This window comes from Tamandua tetradactyla, chromosome 13 (assembly GCF_023851605.1).
Source record: "Tamandua tetradactyla isolate mTamTet1 chromosome 13, mTamTet1.pri, whole genome shotgun sequence".
Classification (NCBI taxonomy): domain Eukaryota; kingdom Metazoa; phylum Chordata; class Mammalia; order Pilosa; family Myrmecophagidae; genus Tamandua; species Tamandua tetradactyla.
In genome coordinates, this window is record NC_135339.1 from 67,690,672 (window position 1) to 67,712,128 (window position 21,457).

A 21,457-nucleotide genomic window follows, 5' to 3' on the forward strand; every position below is an offset into this window, starting at 1 on the left:
CTTCTATCATCTTTTCTCATCTGTAGATGTACAACTATCATCACTTTGCACAGTTATTGTGAGAATTAGAAACAATACTGTTACAGTGCCTGGCACCTTGTTCACACTCAATGTAGCATCTCTTTCTATTTTTCCACTGGAACTGCATTTGTTAGGCACATCTTTCAGGTATAAGCAGGTTGAAAGGTGTGTACTATAGCATTTGTTCTTGCCCAATGAGAGATCTGGCCTTTGCCTAGTTCCTGTGAGGTACTCTCTAAACCCTTGGATATTCCCAAATGAAAATATTGTTATTGTTCTTTCAGGGTAGGCACCTTGGGCCACACCTGAGAGGTTAAGCTAAAGCCAGGTAATAGGCCAAGCACCAGAATAGGGAGCACTCAAGACTAAGTTAAACAATGTGAGTAATCAGTCTGCCAATCATTGTGCCTATGGATGAAACCTCAGTAAAAATTCTAGACACCAAAGTTTGGACAATATTACTAGGTTGCAATATTCTGGCATATTCTCACACACTAGTAACTGGGAGGGTATTGCCATGTGAGGACAATGGAAACTTTGCTGTTGGAATCCTCCAAGATTTTGCCCTATGCATCTTTTCCTTTGGCTAATTTTAAACAATATTCTTTCACTATTATGTTCTGTGACCATGTGATAGAATAGCTTTCACTTAATTATTTGAGTCATTCTAGCAAATTATCAATCCTGAGGCTGGTCTGGGAACCCCACCAGCTTGCAGTTTGTATCAGCAGTGAGTGAAATTTTAAGAATGTACTCTCTATGTGTTTGGATACTAACTCCTTACAGTTGGTGTCACAAATCTTGGGCATGCATCACAATCTGGAACACTGTGCTGTCAAACTTTCCATTTGGCTCTCTCTGAGTATTTGGTGTCAGGAGAAGTGGGATTCACTGATATAACATGACTCATTGAAATGTATGGTTTGGGATAAGGGAGATGAGAGTGTGAGGGTAGGTGAAAGATTGATTCCTGAATAGCCACAATCATTCATGCTATCAAACCCCTGTTGTGGTGTAGTCAGTACTGGACATAAGACTTCCCAATAGCATTTAAATATGATGAACGCCACTCTAGGGAAATGACTCATTGGATGCATAAAGGAAATGGAAACTAACAAGAAAAAAGCAAAATATGTGATACCTTGGTTGCTGTTGTCTCTAATAGATAAAATGAAAGTGGAAGGAAATGTCAGGACAAATACTGATACTGAGCCAAGTTTGGATCCCTGATCATTCAAGTTTTAGCCATGAGCCTCAGTGAAACTTCTGTAAGGGAAAATTTATGTGGTAAGAACAGATAGGGAAGGAAATTTACACGCTGAAAGAAAAGGGGGAAAATGAAAGTACTCAGGGAAACAGTGTGGCAGTCTTTTCTTTACTAATAAATGGGATGGATAAAGCAGAAATTGATGGGGTGGAAATAAAGGTCTTAATGTAGCCCTCTCAGAAGGTGGATGGGCTCATGGCAGCCCCTGCTGGTACCCCCAACATGGAAGGACCCTAAACAAATCAGTTGTATTTACCCTAGAGTAGAGAATTTTAAAAGCAGCAAGGCAAAGATGACAATGAGAAAACTGATCCAATTACCTGGGGGCAGGGGTCCTATCATCTAGTCAAAATAAGGTTCCTTGGCCCACCCCCAGCTGTGGAACTGTCAAGGAATGGACAAGAGATATTTCTGAGACTCTGACATGAGAGTCCCATGCACTGTGCATCCAGAAACTGTCAGTGTAGTCTCCATGGGGCCTATATTAGATTTAGAAAATAAAGGAATATATTAGTGAAGGGATTAGAGTGAAAATTTGCATGAAAATGGAATATTTGAACTGAATTTACCTGAAGTGGCTGCATCTCTTTTATTTTAATGTATTATGTGGAAAGATTTTTAACCTGACTTGGGAACACGTCCCTTACTTTGGGTAGTAAAAAAAGGCACAGGAAATCTGTCCTGGTGCCAATACTGATTGGACAGGTGAAATGGGATCCAACGAGATTGCCTGAGGGCACACAGGTCACTGATTTTCTGTATAGTAGCCCTGTGTGCAGCACAGACTGGAGCTTAACTGTAGGAATTTTTAGGGTGTGGTAAAACAAGACATATCAATGGTCATCAAAAAATCCCCTTCCAGGATCACAAGGTGATTGGAACTGGCAAGGAGATATCTTGATTGCTTGCTTGAGATGGCCATCAGGCTCTCTGAGGTGAGTAGACATTGTGGAGAAGGGTATGGGGATGCAGCCAAGCAGAGGTGGCTGAATGCAGACATATTCCTCTTGTACACCCTGGGGTACAAACATTCCAAGAAGAACTGCTTTGCCTCCCAACAGGGGAAAAAATCTTTGAATACTTGGCTTAAATTGGAAAACACTGAAATATTTTTCAAATCCTATTGTACATAAAGCCTTGTAAATAAAGCTTTTATGAGAACTGACCAGAAATATCATCCACAATGCCAATGATTTTAGAATTAAAATATTTGAGTTAACAGTTTCAAATAACCAAAAAAAAAAAAAAACCCTGGGTAACCTTAATGATGAAATAAAGCAGTTCTTTCATCACTCTCCTCATTGTAATAGTGTAAGGAGACGGCCTTCTGTGGTTGGGTAGGCTCCTTCAGGCCCCGGAAGGGGTTGGCTGTTCTCTACCTGGCCTTATTGGTGAGTCTCTTTAATTTTTGAAGAGTTTGGCCTGATGAAGGATTCTTGGCTGGCAATTTTTCTCTTTCAGTACCTTAAATATATTATACCACTGCATTCTTGCCTCCATGTTTTCTGATGAGAAATTGGCACTTAGTCATATTGAAGATCCCTTGTATGTGGTCAATTATTTTTCTCTTCTGCTTTCAGGATTCTTTCTTTTTCTTTGACATTTGACATTCTGATTAGCTTGAGTCTTGGAGTAGGTCTATCAGGATTTATTCTGTTTGGAGCACATAGCAATTCTTGGCTGTTTATGTTTATGTCTTTCATAAGATTTTTGGAAATTTTTGGCCATTATTTCCTCAAATATTTTTTCTTTCCCCTTTTCTGCTCCTTCTGAAACATCCATGATGCGTTTGTTTGTGCAACTTTATATTATCATTCAAATCCCTGGACCTTGGTCAACTTTTTCCATTATTTTTTCTATCTGTTCTTCTGTCTTTAAGATTTCAATTATTCTGTCTTCTAGTTTGCTGATTCTTTCTTTGGCTTGTTCAAATCTGCTGGTGTTTGCCTCTAGTGTACTTTTAAATCTCTTCTATTATGTCTTTCATTCCATAAGTTCTATCACAATTCTTTTCATCCTTTCAAATTCTTCATGGTCACATAGTGTCTTGTTAATATCCTTTGTCTATTTAGTCATATTTTGTTTAGTGTCCTTGAATTAACTTAAGAAATTTGTTTGAACATATTTAAATAGTTTTTCCAAATTTTGTGCCGCCTCTGAAATTTTATTTTGTTCCTTTGACTGGGCCATATTTTCCTTTTTCTTAGAATTGCTTGTAATTTTTTTGCTGATGTCTAGGCATGTGATTATTTCCCTGAAAATCAATTTCTCTCTGTTGTGTAAGGTTTTGTCATTGACTGGCTTTGTGTTAAGGCTTTTCTTTGACAATAGATTCAACTGTTCTAAATCTTTAGAATTGCCTGTGTTTAACTGATCAAATTTTTTTGTAGCTCTTCTTCTTCTTCTGACACTGGCCCTGGATACATGGTACAATTTCAAGATTGGATAATTTGTGCAATTGTTTCACCTCCAGGGGAAAGTTTACTTCCTTCTGTTTCTTCTTTGGGAATCAATCTGTTCTGTTTGTTTTTGTTTGCCTTTATAGTTTTTGTTTTTACATTCCTTTCAATGTCTCTGTTTTTTGCCTGGAGGAAAGTTCTGGAAGTGGGTAGCCCCTGGGAGGATGTTCCCAAGCCAGTATTTCCTAGCAAAAACAGGGACAGGAACCCACACAGGGAGCACAGAGAAGCACCAAAGAGCTCTGGGGGAAAGGGTCAGAAAAGATGCCAAAAACCTTTTCTGATGACACTCCAAAGCTGCACTTTTCTAGCCTGCCCTGCTGATGATGCCCTTCAGCAAACTGTCCCCCACAGCCCTAAGGAAGCCCTCAGTCTCTAAACTTCCACTGCCTCTGCCCTTGTTGGAGGCAGGGTTAAATAGATGACTGCAGCTTTCCCTGTCTGGGTCAGGCTGAAACAAGTCAGAGCTGGGACCTGGTAATCTGAATTTGCTTATCAAAAGCCATGATCAATGATTGGCCATGCCCCTCATCCCTCATCCCTATTCTTGGATAAGATGGACTTCCATGTCCCACTCTGTCTGTAGCAGTCAGACCCCGAAGAGGGACCCTGACCACAAGGGACCAGACCCCAAGGAGGCCTACTTTGAGTGGGGAATAGTTACCAGCAGCTGCTGTGGAGAGAGCAGCTCACAGTTCTTTACCCACTTCCTCCCGCTCTTCCCTGGATGCTGTACAGTGCTCTGCTGGCCTCCAGAGCCCCAGAATACTTGTTTCTGCCAGACCCTGCCTCTCTATTAGCTGTTTGGGAGGAGAAACAGGTCCTGGAGCTCCCTACTCTGCCATCTTCTCCAGAAATTATCTTCCCATCCCTTTTGCGAATAAGGAAACTGAGGCCCATAGATCATGACAATTTGTCTTCTGTTTTTTTCTGTAGCCATGAAGCTCACAACAGAATTTTGTGCTCCGTTATAGAATATTCCCTTAGCTTAGACTTGCTGCTATAACTATTTTTTCTACCCCCCCCCCCCCCAGGTTATTACCGTGTAAAAGAGTTCTGATGCATTAGTGGTTTTTATTGAAAGCCACCGCCAATCTGTTTTGGAAATAGGCAAGGTATAAATAATGAATAAATAATGAACGGCAGAGCTGAGAGATTTTACTGCTTGTTGGCAGAAGAACTGGGACCAGAGCCTAATTTCCAATTTCCAGTCCAGTCCTCTCTCCACAGAATCTTGCCTCCACAATGCATTTATGAGCCTCCTACTTTATATTATTGTGGCCTTAAAGACTCAATGAGTAATCACTGGGGTACTGCCAGGTTTATTCCCAAATGCTCTACTTACATGGCTAGTCAAGCCAAAGTTTAATGTCATAGATATGCATGTTGTCATCTTAAATAAATGCAGCATTATTAGCTAACTAATGAGAGAATCATTAGTGATTTTTTTCCTTCTAAAAGTAAAGATTTTACATGGGACTTCAGTTTCTTTTCAGGTTTGGTTAGAGATATAACCTTGTTTACTCTACTAAGGTTCATATAAAAATGAAACTTTTAACCTGTGTTTCATTAGCACCAAAGTCTAATCAGTTCAAGAGAAGGAAGCATTCACAAACATTTTATACATTAGGGCACTTTCCCTGTTCCCTCACCATACTCTTATTTTCATTCTTTTAAACTCCTTGGCAAAATATTCAGCAAATAAAGTGAAAGATCTAGAACAGCATTTTAAGAAGAAATCTGGAGCACCAATAAAGGACTAAAATATAACAAATTGAGGGAAAAAATATTACAAATTGAGAGGAAAAAAAATTACAGCTTGTTCTGACCTTAGTTAAATATGGAAAAAATAGGAGAATAATAATAATAAAAAAAAAAGACATAAAATAGAGTTTTCAAAATTCAGTCCTTGGCAGAATCTGGCCTATGGTTGAGATTTGTTTGAATGTCTTGCCAAAATTATAAATCTGAAATCTTAAAATCTGTGAAAGTCTGTGCACAAGTCCTGTGTTTTAGCATGGCAACAATTGGCTGGAACTGAGTCATAGGGGCTACCTGTCTTGAAAGAAAACAGGATCCATTTTTTTTCAATTCCCATCACTGACTTTTGAGCACAGCATTGATTGCCATCCTTTAATATTATATGTCTGGTTCCCGTAGGTATCAATGAGCATGAACCGTGTAATGCAGTCCTGTTAGTTTTATCAGAGATACGCTTTTAGTGTCTTACTTTCTCCAACCCACATAATGTTACATTAGCCTATAATTATATAGGAAGTACAAAAATTAGAGAAAAACCCCAACATTTTAAGATTTTCCCTGGTTCACAAAGGCTTTAAAAATTCTTATCTATTTCTACATATGTTATTATTTTCCTTTGATAAATATTTATTCACCCTTCATGAAACTTAAAGCACAACAGGAGTGTAATTTTTTTTTTCTTTTTCTTTCTTTTCTTGCTCAGTGATAGGCTTCATTCATTAGGACCTGTCCTGACATCCTTGCTGCCGGCTTCAGTTCCACATTCTGGCTTTTATGTCTTGGTACAGTAGACAAAATATGAGAGCTGTTGAACAAAGTCTCCACTAAAATTGTTTTTTTAAATCTCAAAGAATAATTTTAACAGGACATAGAAAATAGCCTTTGAAAAAAAGGATTAAAAATGTCTTCCCAATTTATGGTTAAATTCTAAATTGACTGTGTACTGTTAATTATAAGACTATCCTTATAGTTATTTGAAGTTTTAGTTTTTCAAAGCACTTTCTCTGACTACATTAAAGTCTCAAAACTCTCTACTTCACTGCCATAATCACCTTTGTTTTAGGTCACGAAAGTGGTTTATTGTTTCAGTTTCTTTTTTATCATCTTCCTGGGCTCTACCCTGACTCCCTTGGAAACTGCAAATTGTTTTGCTGGCTGTTCAGTGAATTCATTGATTTATTTCTGTGTTGGCAAGCTGTGACTAATTTTGTCTGGAAATTTTACTTATTTGTTTTTATTTAAGTTTTTATTATGGAGATTTTCAAAAGTACCCCAAAATGGAGAGGTTAGAGCTATAAACTCCCATGTGCCTATCAGCATCAACAATTAATAAAATAGAGCAAATCTTATTTTGTCTCTCTTAGATTACATATTATATGATTGTATTCATCACTACTTATTTGTAAATGTATTTGTATTTGTAAGAGACAATGCCTCCTTGTAACCCAGTACCATTATCATAATCTAAAAAAAATGCTTCATTCATTGAGCGTTAATTGTTAGTATTAATTAATATTCAGCATTGCTAATTTTATTAGATAGCATTTGAACTAATTCCCAATCTGTGTTCAAATCTCTGTATTGCTCTATAAATGTCTCTTTAGGGTTGGTTTGTTCAAATAAGGATTTATACACTCCTTTCAGGTAATGACCAGTAGTTTTTTTGCTCTCTAACAGCATCCTTCTCTTTTCCTTTTCTTTTATTTTTTTCCTTACTAAATTATATGTGGAAGAACCTGGGTCATGTATGCTGTGGAAATTCCTCTATTCTGGATTTAGTAGAATATATCCTGTAGTATTATCAAATAGCACAAAATTTGCTTGTCCTCTCTATTTTATATAAATTATCCATTAGATATGGAGCCTTGATCAGGCTGAAGTTGGATGTTTTGGTGAGGATATTTCATAGGTCATACAGTCTACTGCCCATTGTAGCACCTCCAAGAAACCACGTCTGGGTGTCTCTTTTTTCGTGATATTATGTGTGATCATCACTTTCAGATGTTATTCTAATTCTTCCATTACGAAGTTCTTCTCCTAAAGTTCTTCACTTAAAAATTTTTGGCTTGTTCCTTCCATAGACTGCAGGAAGATGAATATAATAGAAAACGAACAAACAAACAAACAAAAACAACCAGAAAAAAAAAACAAATAAATGCATTACTATATTAACCTTTAAGTTCTGCTGTTGCTTTGGTTTCTGGGACTCTCTGTTCTCATTTAAAATCTGCCTCCTTATAATCTTCCCATGAGCTTCACCTTTGAAGCTTGTTTCTTCCAACCTCACTTATATAGTCAATCCTGTTTGGGACTGCCTCTCTGGTTCCAAGCTGACAATGGATTAGGAATCTGCACTGAACACTCCCTTGAGCTCCCTGTAGCACAATAAAGGACTCATCCCTCTTCTGACCTACCTTACCATGTCTTGGGTAGGTCCTTACCATCTCTTGGCCCTTGTAGTCTACAAAGAAGGATCAGAAAGCAATCATCAAACGGAACAGTTAGGGAGACATTTTCATTGCCTTTTTTGCAAATAAGGAAACCAATGCAAAGGGAAGCAAAGGGGTTTGTTTAAAGATGCACAGAAAGATGGGGACTGAGCTAGACACAGAGTGTGTATTCTCAGGCTGGGGCAAATCTTCAAAGCTGGAGGCTTATAAATTTAATTCTAGATTCAGGCTTTCAGAAAATGGGCACTGCTAATTTGAATTAATGACATGAAAGGTTTTTTTTTTAAATCATTAGTTTTATTGTTGCTACTCTCGTTGCGTTGATACTCTTTATTCACACATCTCCTTCAAAACATTCTGGTTCTATAGCACCATCTGTCTCATGCCAAGGGAAAACTCCCTCACAACTACGACTTTCATTCAATATGGGCAGTCGTATTTCTAAATATGAAAGAGAAGAGAGCAGGGGGCATATGATGGAGAAGAGGAAGGCAAAGATGACAGAAAGAGAAATTTGAAGATGGAGGGTATGACAGAGGCAAGGTGAAAGCAGAGAGAAAAGGGATAGGGAGGGGGAGAAGACTTGATATTTTTCAAGAATGGCCCCACATAGAGACAGAAATAGACACATGAGGACCAAGTTTGTTCTCCTCCAGTATGCTGTTCCTGTCATTGTCATCATTGACATCATCATCTTAAGTTATTTCATGCATACATCCAATTAGCAATTCCTTTAAAGGTCTGATATGTACCAAGTATGAAGAATATTGGGTAAAAGAAACAGCAGCATGGTCCCTGCTATCACAGAGTTTCCAGTCCAGTAGGGGTGACTGGCAATAATCAAACATGCAAGTAAATATGAAATGACAAATGTAACACAAACCATGAAGAAAAGGCACACAGTATATAATAGGGAGATATATTCTAATCTGGAAGCATCAAGAAAGATTCCCTGCAGGAGATCAGGAAATATCTTGAGATGAATGAAATCAAGAGCACAACATCTCACAACTTATTGGATGCAGTGGAAGCAGTGCTCAGCGGGATAATTTATAGTGCTAAATACTTACATTAAAAAAGAAAAAAGGAGCTCAAACCAAAGACCTAACTGTACACCTGGAGGAACTAGAAAAAGAACAGCAAACTAAACCCAGAGTATGCATAAGGAAAGAAGTAACAAAGTCTAGAGAATAAATAAATGAGATAGAAAATAATAATAATAATAATAATAATAATAATAATAATAATAATAAAGAGAATTAACCAAAAATTGGTTCTTTGAAAAGATCAAGAAGATTGACCAACCTTTTAATGACAATCAGCTCATTAAAAGAATTATACTCCATGATCAAGTGAGATAACCCAGGTAGGCAAAGGTGGCTCAACATAAGAAAATCAATTAATGCATTACACTATCTTAACAGAACAAAGGGGGAAAAAAACATGATCATCTCAGTTGAAGAAGAAAAGGCATTTGACAAAGCACTCTAACTTGATAAAAACAGTTAGGAACATAGGAATAGAGGAGATTTTCTCAAAATCAAAAAGGTCATATGTGAAAAACCCACTGCTAATATCATACTCAGTGGTGAACGACTGAAAACATTCCTTTTAAGATCTGGAAGAAAACAAGGATGCCCACTGTCACCACTATTATTCAAACTTGTACTGGAAGTTCTTGCCAGAGCAATTAGGCAAGAAAATGAAATAAAAGACATCCAAATTGGAATGGAAGAAGTAAAACGTTCCTGTTTGCAGATGACTTGATCCTATATATTGAAAGACCTGAAAAATCTCCAACAAATCTATAAGAGCTAACTAAAAAATTCAGCAAAGAGGCAGGATACAAGAGCAACATGCAAAAATCAATATTTTTATACATAAGAAATGAAAAAATCTGAGGAGGAAAATAAAAAAATTCCATTTACAGTAGCAACGAAAAGAATCAAATAGCTAGGAATAAATTTAACCAAGTAAATTTATTTGGTTTTGTAGTAAACTGCAAAACATTGCCAAGAGAAATCAATTAAAACCTAAATCAGTGGAAACTCTTCTGTGTCATAGATTAGAAGACTAAATATTGGCAAGATGTCATTTCTACCCAAAATGATTTACAGATTCAATGAATCACAGTCAGAATTCTAACAGTTCTAACAATCTTCTTTGCAGAAATGGAAAAGGAAACCATCAAATTTATTCAGAAGGGTTTGGGACTCTGAATAGCCAAACACATCTTGAAAAAGAACAAAGTTGGAGGACTCACACTTCTGGATTTTAAAGCATATTACAAAGCCAGTGGTCCAAACAGCATGGTACTGGCTTAAAGATAGACACATTGACCAATGGAATCAAGTTGAGGGTTCAGAATTAGACCTTCACATCTATGGCCAATTGATTTTTGACCAAGCTGCCAAATCCCAATAATCACTTCAACAAATGGTACTGGATATCCATATGCAAAAGATTGAAAGTTCCTTTCTCATACCATATACAAAAATGAGCTCAAAATGAATTTAAAACCTACATTTAAGAACCAGGACTATGAAAGCCCTAGAAGAAAATGTAGAGTAGTGTCTTTCCAAGACTTTGTAGTAAACAATGATATTTTATACCTTATACCAAAAGCATGAGAAGCAAAATTAAAAACTATTTTTATGAAAGGATTTAACCAAAAAGTAAAAAGTCAATCTACAGAATGGGATAAAATATTTGTAAATCACATATCTGATAAGGGTTTAATTTTTAGAATTTATAAATAAATCCTACAACTCAACATCAAAAAGACAAATAACAAAATAAAAAAATGGTCAAAAACTTGCATAGGCATTTCTCCAAGGAAGATACAAAAACGGCCATAAGCACATGAAAAGATGTTCTACATCATTAGACTTGAGAGAAATGCAAGTTAGGACCACAGTGAGATGCCATTTTACACCCACTAGAATGGCTACTACCAAAAAAAAAAAACAAAAATTAGCAAGTGTTGGAAAAGATGTGGAGAAACTAGAGCATATATTCATTGTTGGTGGGAATGTAAAATGGTGTAAGCACTGTGAAATACAGTTTGGCGGTTCTTCAGAAAGTGAAGTATACAATTATCTTGTGATCTGGCAATCCCTCTTCTGGGATAATCTAAAAAAATTGAAAGCAGGGATTTGAACAGATATTTGCACATTGATATTCACATTGACAATATTCACAATTGCCAAAAGATGGAAGCAGCCAAAGCATCCGCCAACAGAAGATGGTTAAGCAAAATATGGGATATACATACAATGGAATATTATGCAGCAGCAAAAAGGAATGATATTCTGATGCATGCAACAACATGCAGTAAACTTGAAAACCTCATGCTGAGTAAAATAAACCTGAATAAAATAAAAGGAAAAATATAGTATGATATCACTCATATGAAACTGAATAAGCAAATTCTTAGCACCAGAAATAAGAATACAGGTTAGCGGAGACTCAGGGAGGGATAGGGAAATGAGAATTAAAGCTTAATTGGTAGAGGATTTCTGTTGGGATGGTGGAAAGTTATGAAATAGGTGGTGGTAATAGTTTCACAACATTGATAATGTAACTAAGACCACTGAATCATGTATCTGAATGTGAAATTTTAGTTTATATACATATTACTAAAATAAAAAAAGAGAGAGAGAATAGCTCCCTGCCAGTGTTCTGAGCAAAGATCTTAAGGATTAATAAAGTTGACTAGACAAAGAGAAAATAAATGGCATCTGGGGGGCTGAGCAGTATTTTGTGCAAAGGTCCTGGGGCAGGAAGCACATTGACCATCAAGGGGACTGAAACAGTGAGTGAGGAGATTATATGGCAAATTGAGGATTTATTGGCATAATGGCAGCAGAACATGCAGAACCTTGCTTAACCTTTATTTTTAAAAACACTAATAGTGAAGGGAAGCTAGGGAAGAATTTTATTAAGCATCTCCTGGTATGAGGAAAACAAGTAGAAAAGCCATTCTACCACTGAAAAGATACTGGTAATGTAGTCATCCCAAATGAACAGCAGCCAAGGCATTAATTACACATCAGACCAAGGACCAAAAACAAATTCTCTGGAAACCTGTCTCCTTATTGGAGAATACTGCTTTGGCCAATGTAAGAGCTCATGTAACTAATAATGAGAAAAGTTAGTAATCATGGTATTATTTAGGTAGAAGAGGACTGGCTATAAGAAACATCAGTGGAGTTCATTTAAATAGTGCTTCTCTGTTCTCAACCCTCCTACGCTTTCCATAGTCTCCCCATGGACTATGGACATCACATGTTCATCCTGTGTGATGAACAATCCTCATGAGTCATCTGTTTTGAGTGGAAAGAGCAAATTATATTTGTGCATCACATGGGAGTAAAAAGAAGTCTACTGCTGGGGAGAGAAGATCGGCTCCAGAAAGCTCAAGTTTCCTAGATCTTCCTCCTGGCGGCTGAATGAATCAACATTTCAGCACATCTTTAAAACATCTGCAACACTTTTGTTGGGCCACTGCTTGGCAGGACTGGACTAGAGAGACAGGAAGAGATGGTTGCCTAGGCCAGTTCTCTGGTTTTCAAGTTGTGCTTCGTGATATTCCTTTTGCAAATAGGAATATCCCTCAGGAGTTGCCATAGTGAGGCTGGTCTCTTGGTCCTCTCACTGTAACAAAGCAGCATGCCTATTATATTGCTATATTGAGCTACAATGTCATATTTTATTTGAAAAGCCGGGTTCTTTTAGAAAATATATTAGAAAGCTGCAGGTCTTACAGCAAAGCTTAGCGTCTGGGACAGGGGAATTTTGACTGCTGCTCCCAATTTGCCATAAATAATTCGGGAAGTTGGAGGAGTCAATTACCCCTTGGGGTTTCAGTTTCTTTATCTGTTCATGGAGGATACACATATCTTCCCTGCATATCTCACAGGGCTGCTGTAAGAACCCAGAATTGGGACAGTTTGAAAGTGTTTTGCCCAATGCAAATGCAAGACTTTCTTTTCTTTTCTTACCCTTTCTCTCTCTCTCTCTCTCTCTTTTTTAAAGTCATAGACATTACTTAGAATGCAGTTTTTTAGGGAATCAAAATTCACTTAGATATCCCTGGAGAGAAAAAATGCTATCAAGTTGGGAGCTGACGTTTATATATTTTAAAAATATAATAATGGAAAACAACTTACTTTGCCAGTTTGGTATACTGTACAGGCTAACTACACACTTCTGAGGGAATGTGTGTGTTGGACTAAAAATATCTCCAGGGATTGAAGGATGAGATAAGGTTTTCTCACCGAAGTAATACAGCAGGTTCTACATCTAGCTAGGATGGAGATAGCAGTGATGTGCACTGAATCCCTGACCCTGACAGCATTTGAGAGATGATTCCTGTAATTGCTAGTATGTGCAAGTCCAAGGAGTAAGGAAAATAAGGGGTTCCCTTCCCCCAAGGCCATTAGAATCTGATTTGTTTTTCAATAAGATATGTGACAGAAATTATGTGGGTTCCCCGAGGTTTCCTTCTTCATATTGTTCTCTTTAGATTGAGCACAAAGTCCTATCCCAAAGAATCATGCCATGAATCAGAAGTTCTCAAGTATCCTAGAATCATTAGAAGGACCTGATTCGCTTATTTTCCACCATTCATCCTTATGAGTGATCTGTTTTGAGTTGAAAGAGTAAGTTTTGTAGGTACCAGATTATCTAAATGAAAATCCTCTCCTTGCCACTTAATTGGCTCTATGAATTTGGCGAGGTACTTTAGTTCCTTGTATGTGCATTCTCATCTATAAAATAGATAGAAATAATAATAATATATGACTGCTAATAATATAGGTAAAAATCATCATCACTTTCTACCAACAGAGTTATTGAAAAGATTATATGAGATAATTTGTTTTTTAAATTATGGAGGGCCATCTACTGTTATATCATAAAACTGTTCCAGGATCATATTGTCCTATATCCTGAAAGGTAATGGAGGGTACACTGAGACTGTATGCCGTTCTTTATTGTAGATGTTTCTCATAAAATGCTTTTTATATGAGTGTATATGATCATTTCTTGACCATCTCCTTTGGAGGAAAGAAGTTTACCTGCCAGGATATGTAGGTAAGGGAAATGGTAGGTACATAATAAAGAAGCACGTGGAGATGCATTTTACAATTCATAGCAATGAGCACTGGGAAATGCCATTTTAAATCTTTTAGATCAAGGAATAGCTAGATGTGGACCTTTGATTTTCTTCTATTTAGCACCATCACTTTCTTGAGGAAATTGCTTCTCCCCCATTCCAGTCTTAGGCTCCTGGGACTACCAGTTATACTTTCTCCAACTGCCTGGTGCTTATGGGAACCAGCCCTGGCCCCTTATCAGCTGCAGCCCAACCACCGTGATTGGTGTAGGAGTGCGCATGTGTCTTAAGTCCGCAACCAGTATGTCCCTCAGTAGTTCTCTGTTTTGAGTTTAAAGAATGGGACCATGCATTTTGGATTATGTTGTTGGGTGTTTATGAATGGGGATTGGCAGAAGCAATCGTTCCTATAAGTAGCAAGAATTGAAACCAATACTTGGAAGAGGGGTGAGAAATGAAGGCCATCCCTGAATAACCCCCTTGTGCCAGAAACCAGATTATCCCTTGTATTTCCTAATTATAAAAAGAATGATTGATTGACTTTATTTCCTTTTGAGTTGAATTTCTATCTTTCAACTGAAAAAGTCTTGAGTAATATCTTCTTGTAGATACATATATGTATTTGAATGCTGGCAGAATATGGTTATACAATTCTAATACGGGGATACCCTTCAATATCTTGTATACACATATTTATTTTGATTCCAAACATCAAACTTTGCTACCATTTTGAATCAGGTTGGGATGCCTTGCCAAGAAGGCACAGGACTAAAGAGAGTCATTATGAACTATGAATTCACTTTCAGGTATAAGTGAATTTTGATTTATCTGAATTTAAATTAAAATACAATTTCAATTCACCATCTACACAGAAAATAGAGAAGATCTTATAATTAAAATACCTGTATGGGGACATATTAGATTTAGATGTCCAACAGTCTGATTCTGAGGGTTGTGTCCTATGTGGATCTTACTACACTTTGAAGCAAATAAATAAATACAAGTATAATATGATTCTTCCTTTTAAAAATAGCTACCTTGTCTTCATCATTTTAAAAATACTTTTAACATATGGTCTCAGGGATCTTATCTGCAGTTCACGTAATTATTTCTCATATGTTTGAACAGGAAGAGATCTGATAGATGGTATTATGTAGCTTATAACAATTTCCAGGAGAATTAGGGGATTATGTTTGGCTCATACACAGTTATGAACATCAACTAGGAGAACTGGGGTTTTAGGGAAACCCCACTGCTTCCCAGGCTGCTGCTTGTAGGCCATGATGCTCTGAGCCAGACTGCTAGAATCTTCACTATAATTGCTGGAGGAACCAAGGGCCTATGGCCCTGTCCTTGCAAATAGAAACCATTTTCTCCTGTGTGACTGATGATGCCCAGCTATTGCTTCGTCCTTCCAATCCTCCTCCAAGTATACCCATGTGAAGTCGTAACTGCAAGGGAGTCTCTGAAATATAGTTCTTCATATCCTAGCTTCTGCAGTATGGAATCATGATAGAAAATATTTAGAATACGTGTTGGGTGAGCCAATCCAGTGTCCCTTGCACATTCTATCTGATTTACATCTCATGGAAACTGTGAGATGGGCATTATGACTCCTGTTTTAGACTTGAGAAGACTAAGGCTCTATAGGACTAGAATGGGAATGTCTGTGTTTCCTTCGCATTACCGCCTTTTCTGATCATTTCTGCATCTTAAGCACATGCTCTAGTACTATTTCTTCTGCCATTTCAACATAGACCAGGATACTTGTCAAAACTGTCACATTTTCAAAAGCATTTATCATCTACATTGGCCACTGTTCAGAGATCAGCATCTCAAGAATGGACTCAACAACTGGGTTAATACTGTTTCAGCTCTGTGATTTTGCGATTTACTTAAATGACATGTTCTAGGATTGTACGCTATGAAAAAACGTCTCTTCCTGGTTGTCCTTCAACTGAACCCAATTTGACATTTTCAACAGGACTATTGTCAGAATTGTTATTACCAGCCATAGTCTTCAAGACCACAGTGATCATGAACATATAGTTAATGTCCTTACGAAATATCTTGTAAATGTGTTCTACGATGGAGTACTGGAAAGAGCCATGATTTTTCAAAATAAGTGGGTAGAAGATAAGGTGAGACAAGGGAAACTGATTTACACTACGGAAAACCAGTTTCTCATGTATTTATCATTTTAATATTCCATCTGCAGATGAAATTATCAATGCTTGCCCATAGTATTCTCTAGGAAATTGGGAGAATTGACAGAAGAGTTGGTAATGTAGGAACATTTCAGCTGGGTTCAGCTTTTGCACCAATTCTCTTGGAGTTTAAAAATGTAATAATTGTTTCTTGGAAGGAGGGGCAGTAAAATAAAATCAAAGAAACCAACAGAAAGTCCTAAGATTTATCAGCTTGATATAGTAATGGTCAAGGTTAGAGTTTAGCCAGCCTTATAAAGCTAGAAACACTTGTGATCTTCATTTTAATTGTTAAAGAATTAAAGACTACAGTGTTACTATAAAGTTTAATATGAAAAGCTGCATGGAGAATTTGGTTCTAGTCTGAATGTATTAAAACACAATCTTTGGTAGGGTTCAAAAGGAAAAGGGCTCCACTATTGTTTCAAAAATGTCAATTTCTATTCTAAATGCCAGGATACTGGCCATGACTTTATTAAATTCTCACTGAACTTAGGGCTTGGAAGGGTATGCCTGGTGTAAATACAAGGTGGAACTGGGGAAAGTTAAAAGACGGCTAGTGCACAAACTCAGCCAATTTAATGATAGTTATTTAATTGTCCCAAGCAAATGTCAATAGTTGTAAGCCCTAATTTATTATGAGATATGGAGTTTTATGTTTTAGGGCTCTCTTACCAGTCCCCTGCCTGTTGGTTATGAACTCAAATATTAACCGTTCTTCACACTAGTGAACCCACTTAAGCTGGTTTGCTTTTGAGCCAATTCAAGTTATTTTGGTAATTGTGGTTAACGTCCAGTGCCAGGGATACGGGTTGGGTTGGCTAGATGACTCATATCAGTTTGTAGGTACAACGAAAACAAGATATAGAGCAAATTCCAAGTGTACACACATGCATTATAGGCACAACAATAGGACTTGATATGTAGATGAGGAAATTCTTAGTTTCTGCCTTCAGGTGCACTGTCAGTCATCTTACATGAAAAGCTCAATCCTAGGTGGATACAGTAAGTTCCAATGGCAGGATCAAGTAATGCTTTAGTTGAGCCAAGTGTCAGGGCTGTAGTGGAAGTAGAGGAATGTGGATCCAAGAAGTCTCTGGAACTGAGTGCTGTACTGATCTTATTAGACTGCAAGGCTTACTTGATTACAAAAGTTCATGAAGATTTGTAGACCTCATGCAGTCTTTCTAACCAATTATCTCATTTCTAACATGGCTAGACTAATCTTAAAAACATCTGGTGGGGATTTTGAAAAGGGTTCATGAAGCATTCAGTAAACACTTTTGTGTGAGTCAATTCTGATTTGAGGTACTCCCTTTGCAAGTTAAATACCTTCGGAGTACCTTGGAGTATACATTTCTGATTAGAATCTTTCAGATTTTATCTAACCATCTAATGTAGGGTATAGAATAAAGTTAAACAATGTGGATATTTACACCCAACTTTTTATACACATATATTTGTTAAGTAAATTACTATATGTAATATAATACTGTCCTATATCTTCCATCATGTCATTTCTGGAGTTGTTCCTCTGGAACCAAAATGCTTCTTTCTAAGGCAAGTGTAATGGAATTAGACCTTCACCCATGTGCCCTGAAACCTACATAAAACACCCCCACTAACATCTACAATCAACTGCCTTGTATTATCCTGCAACTCTCTCATTTGTTTAGATCTGACATCCCCACGTAGAGGCCAGGCCTCATTGCTCTTCAGTTCTTTATGCATCTCCTAGGATTGCCACCTATCTGAAAGATGGTCAGTAGAGATCTTTTGAATAAATGAATGAATGATGGCATACAGGAATAATTAAGAAGAGCTTCAATATGCCTTACTGCAGCTTCTATATGGAGAGTTGGTATGGTTCTTTTAACTTTGTGATCCAGACTGCTCAGGCAGAAGACAGATTTGCTATTTGAATCTAAGACCAATGTACTTTGATGCAGTCATTTTGATAGCTGAAGGTGGTATCTGAATGTTCCCCAGCTTGTAGTGTGCAGCACACACCACCAGGAGAAGGCCTATAGGGGCAGTTCTATGTAAGCTCATCTCAGATCTTATGCTGTAGGTATCCACCAACCCCCATTCTAAAAAATAACTACCCACACCAGCCCTATCATTTACTTTGTTGCTTGGCATTTACACAGCAGCAGATGTGCTGTAAGTAGACCTACAGCAACAGAGCTGGCATACCAATGGACCCAGAGGTGAGGCATCTGGCAAAACAGATGCACATGGCAGGGGGACACAGGTTGCCCAGAAACTGCTCATCTCCTAAGACTTGTGCCAAGGATCTGACCAGTGCCTGCTTGGGCAGCGTGCCTTCCAAGCAGATGGGAATTGATTTGAGCCAGTAAGACTGTACAGAGGAAGTTGTCAGATTGCCTGTGAGATGGAGGGGCTTGTGCCAGGAAAGTTGAAGCAGTCCTTTTCTTATAAAAGTCAGCTCTTCCCTGTCACTTGGGAACCACATATCCATCAAGCACTGTCAAGCAGTATTCAGCCCAAGTTTCACCATGGCAGAGTGAGCCTTTAAATAAATGCCTTGTGTTGCTCAAGGACATAAGAAAAGGATTAATTAGTTAATGTTAACAAAGCTCCTGCAAGATCAACGGATAAAAGAAAACCCCCAAAGTGCATTATTAATAATGAAATGAGGTCACACCCCTTAAAAGCCCTGTAAAAAGTCTCATAGAACAGTCATTTTATACTAGAGGTCCCACTATTTATTGAAATATTTAAAAAGCATAACGTGATTTTCTGTTCTTAACAGGCAAAAAAAAAAATGCATGCAAGAAAAATAACAGGCAAAAAAGCATGCAATTTACTCATCCCTTCTGTGTGGTCTAGAAGCAGAGTCATTTTTCTCCTTGAAGGATATACTTCTTTGTTCGTGACTGTAGTGCTTTTAATTCTTTGCATCCATTGAATAAACTATTATAATGCAAGGGACAGAAACAAGCTGTAAGGGACACTCGAATCTTCAGATATGCAAATATAAGGCATTAGATACATTGGTGTAATGTAACCATCCTTGAATAAATATAATTCTCTTATTCTCAGGTACATGTGATACCAGAATGAGGCTAGCAAAGTATTTTCAAAGTGGAAGTCTCTAGGGGGCCTGTATTCATCTGGAACAACAAGATAAACAGCAGTGAAACAGGATAATAGGAACTTGAAATTAGCATACTTTCTTTTACTGAAGAGTCTCTCTACTTTCATTTCTACCTTTCTAAGTCTCACCTTTCCATCCATGCCCCTTGGATTTCATCTTCCTTTGTGAGACATATCAGGTCACCTTAGCCAAGAACTCTTCTTTTCCACTTCACATTTGTTGCCATTGCTCATACCATATTAGAAGCTTTTATCATTATATTTCATTAGGGTGAGTACAACCTGATTTTACACAAGTGATCAACTAAGGCAGAGTCAGTGTTTCAGCCCCCACAGTCTCAATTACATTATATTAATATAATATTGCACTCAATAAATATCTTTTTCATTGATATTTAAACTAAACCTCAACAGTGATATATTAGATGCATGTAAAGTACTCTCAATGTGCCAACCATTATACTAATCACTTTAATGCACTGCTGCTCTCGTTCCAAGTATCATGGCACTCTGTGAGTGGGTACTACTGTCATCTCAATGTTGCAGATGAAGACAGTGAGCCTCAAAAAGTCCAGGAAGGTGCCCCAAAATGTATAGCTATGAAGCTGTATATGTATGCATATATAATAAATACAAAATGTATTATTTTGTATTATGCAGGGTCTAGAGTTAAATCCAATTCTGGCTGATTCCATGGTCCATTGTGTTATATTGCCTCTGAAGTGCTGTACAAAGTTCCTCCATTCCCTGGAGAAATTCCCATGCCTGACAATGCATCCTTTGGTGTTCTTTTAGAAAACTTTTTATTGTATAATATCTCACAGGTAAACTCCAACTCCTTATATTAAGTAAAAAGTAAAATAGATGAGGATTCACTCTACCCTTGGCAGTGAATATAATAAGCTGGGCACTGCAGGTCTAAAAGAGAGTAGAAAGATTGCCTTTTGAATACGCAGAGTCTCCTTCATTCCTAAAGCCACCCATGATGACTTTCTGTCTCAAGGCTTTTCAAGGAATTATCAGGAATGCCATGGGGACTAATTAGATATTGTCTGTAGAGTATAAAGTAATAATATCATTTGATGATAGGCCATCTAGGAACTCTTCTGCTATTATAAGATCATTTGAACACAGCAATCTCTACGGTCAAAAGCAGTAAATAACTTGCAGCCAAATAGCTTTGACATTCAGGTTCCAAGCTTTCTAATGTACTACTCCATTCAACGCACACTAATAGCTTGAGTTGGAGACTGGCTTCCTTAATTGACTCTCTATTAATGGAGAATTGCTTAATTAACAGGGCAACTCCTGGGAAATGGGAAATGAAATCATAATGGCATATGCTGTAAAAAATTATTTCTGTATAGTAAGGATTTATAATCTTATGCATTCATTCATTCAGTAAACATTTGTTCAGCCTCATCTTTGTCTTAAGTATTGTTTCAGGTGCTGTGAATACAGAGATGAACAACACAAAGTCCATTTCCTTGTGGATATTATATTCTAGTAAATAAGACACACAATTTGTATATTTAACTATATTATTGCCTTATTTCAGATAGTGATCATTGCTCTAAAGAAAAAAAGAGGATGGATAAATGGAAGGAGATTCTTAGATGATAAAAAGAAGGATCTGAAAGTGACATCTGAGAAGAGAACTGTATGATGTGAAAGGGCAAACCATGAAAATCTGGGAGAGTGACATTCTGGGCAGAGGGAATATCAAGCATAAGACCCTGGTATGGGAACAAGATGGGCCTCTGTGAAGAATGCTAAACAGCAGAACTGGTTGCTGTAAAATGAGTGAAGAGAATATTCTAACAGTAGTTGTCCTGTTAATTAAGCAATGTCATCATGGGATTGAGAAAGGAGGCAGGGGCCAAGACCATACAAAGCCTTGGACACCATCTTTGAATTTTAATGTGAAACTATTGGGGAATTTTGAGCAAAGGAATGGTATGGTTGGATTTACATTTCAGAAAGGTCATACTGGCTGCTCTGCAGTTGATATACTCTAGGGATACTAGCTAGGATGCTACTGCAGGAGATGAAAA

General features: G+C 37.4%; 1 long non-coding RNA gene across 1 annotated transcript; it reads left to right on the top strand.

Moving 5' to 3' along the window:
• Positions 1-2,614: 2,614 nt before the first annotated feature.
• LOC143653210 (uncharacterized) lies at positions 2,615-21,224 on the top strand. Its single transcript, XR_013161162.1, has 2 exons — positions 2,615-2,679; positions 20,962-21,224. It is a non-coding gene; the product is annotated as an uncharacterized LOC143653210 (long non-coding RNA).
• Positions 21,225-21,457: the final 233 nt, after the last annotated feature.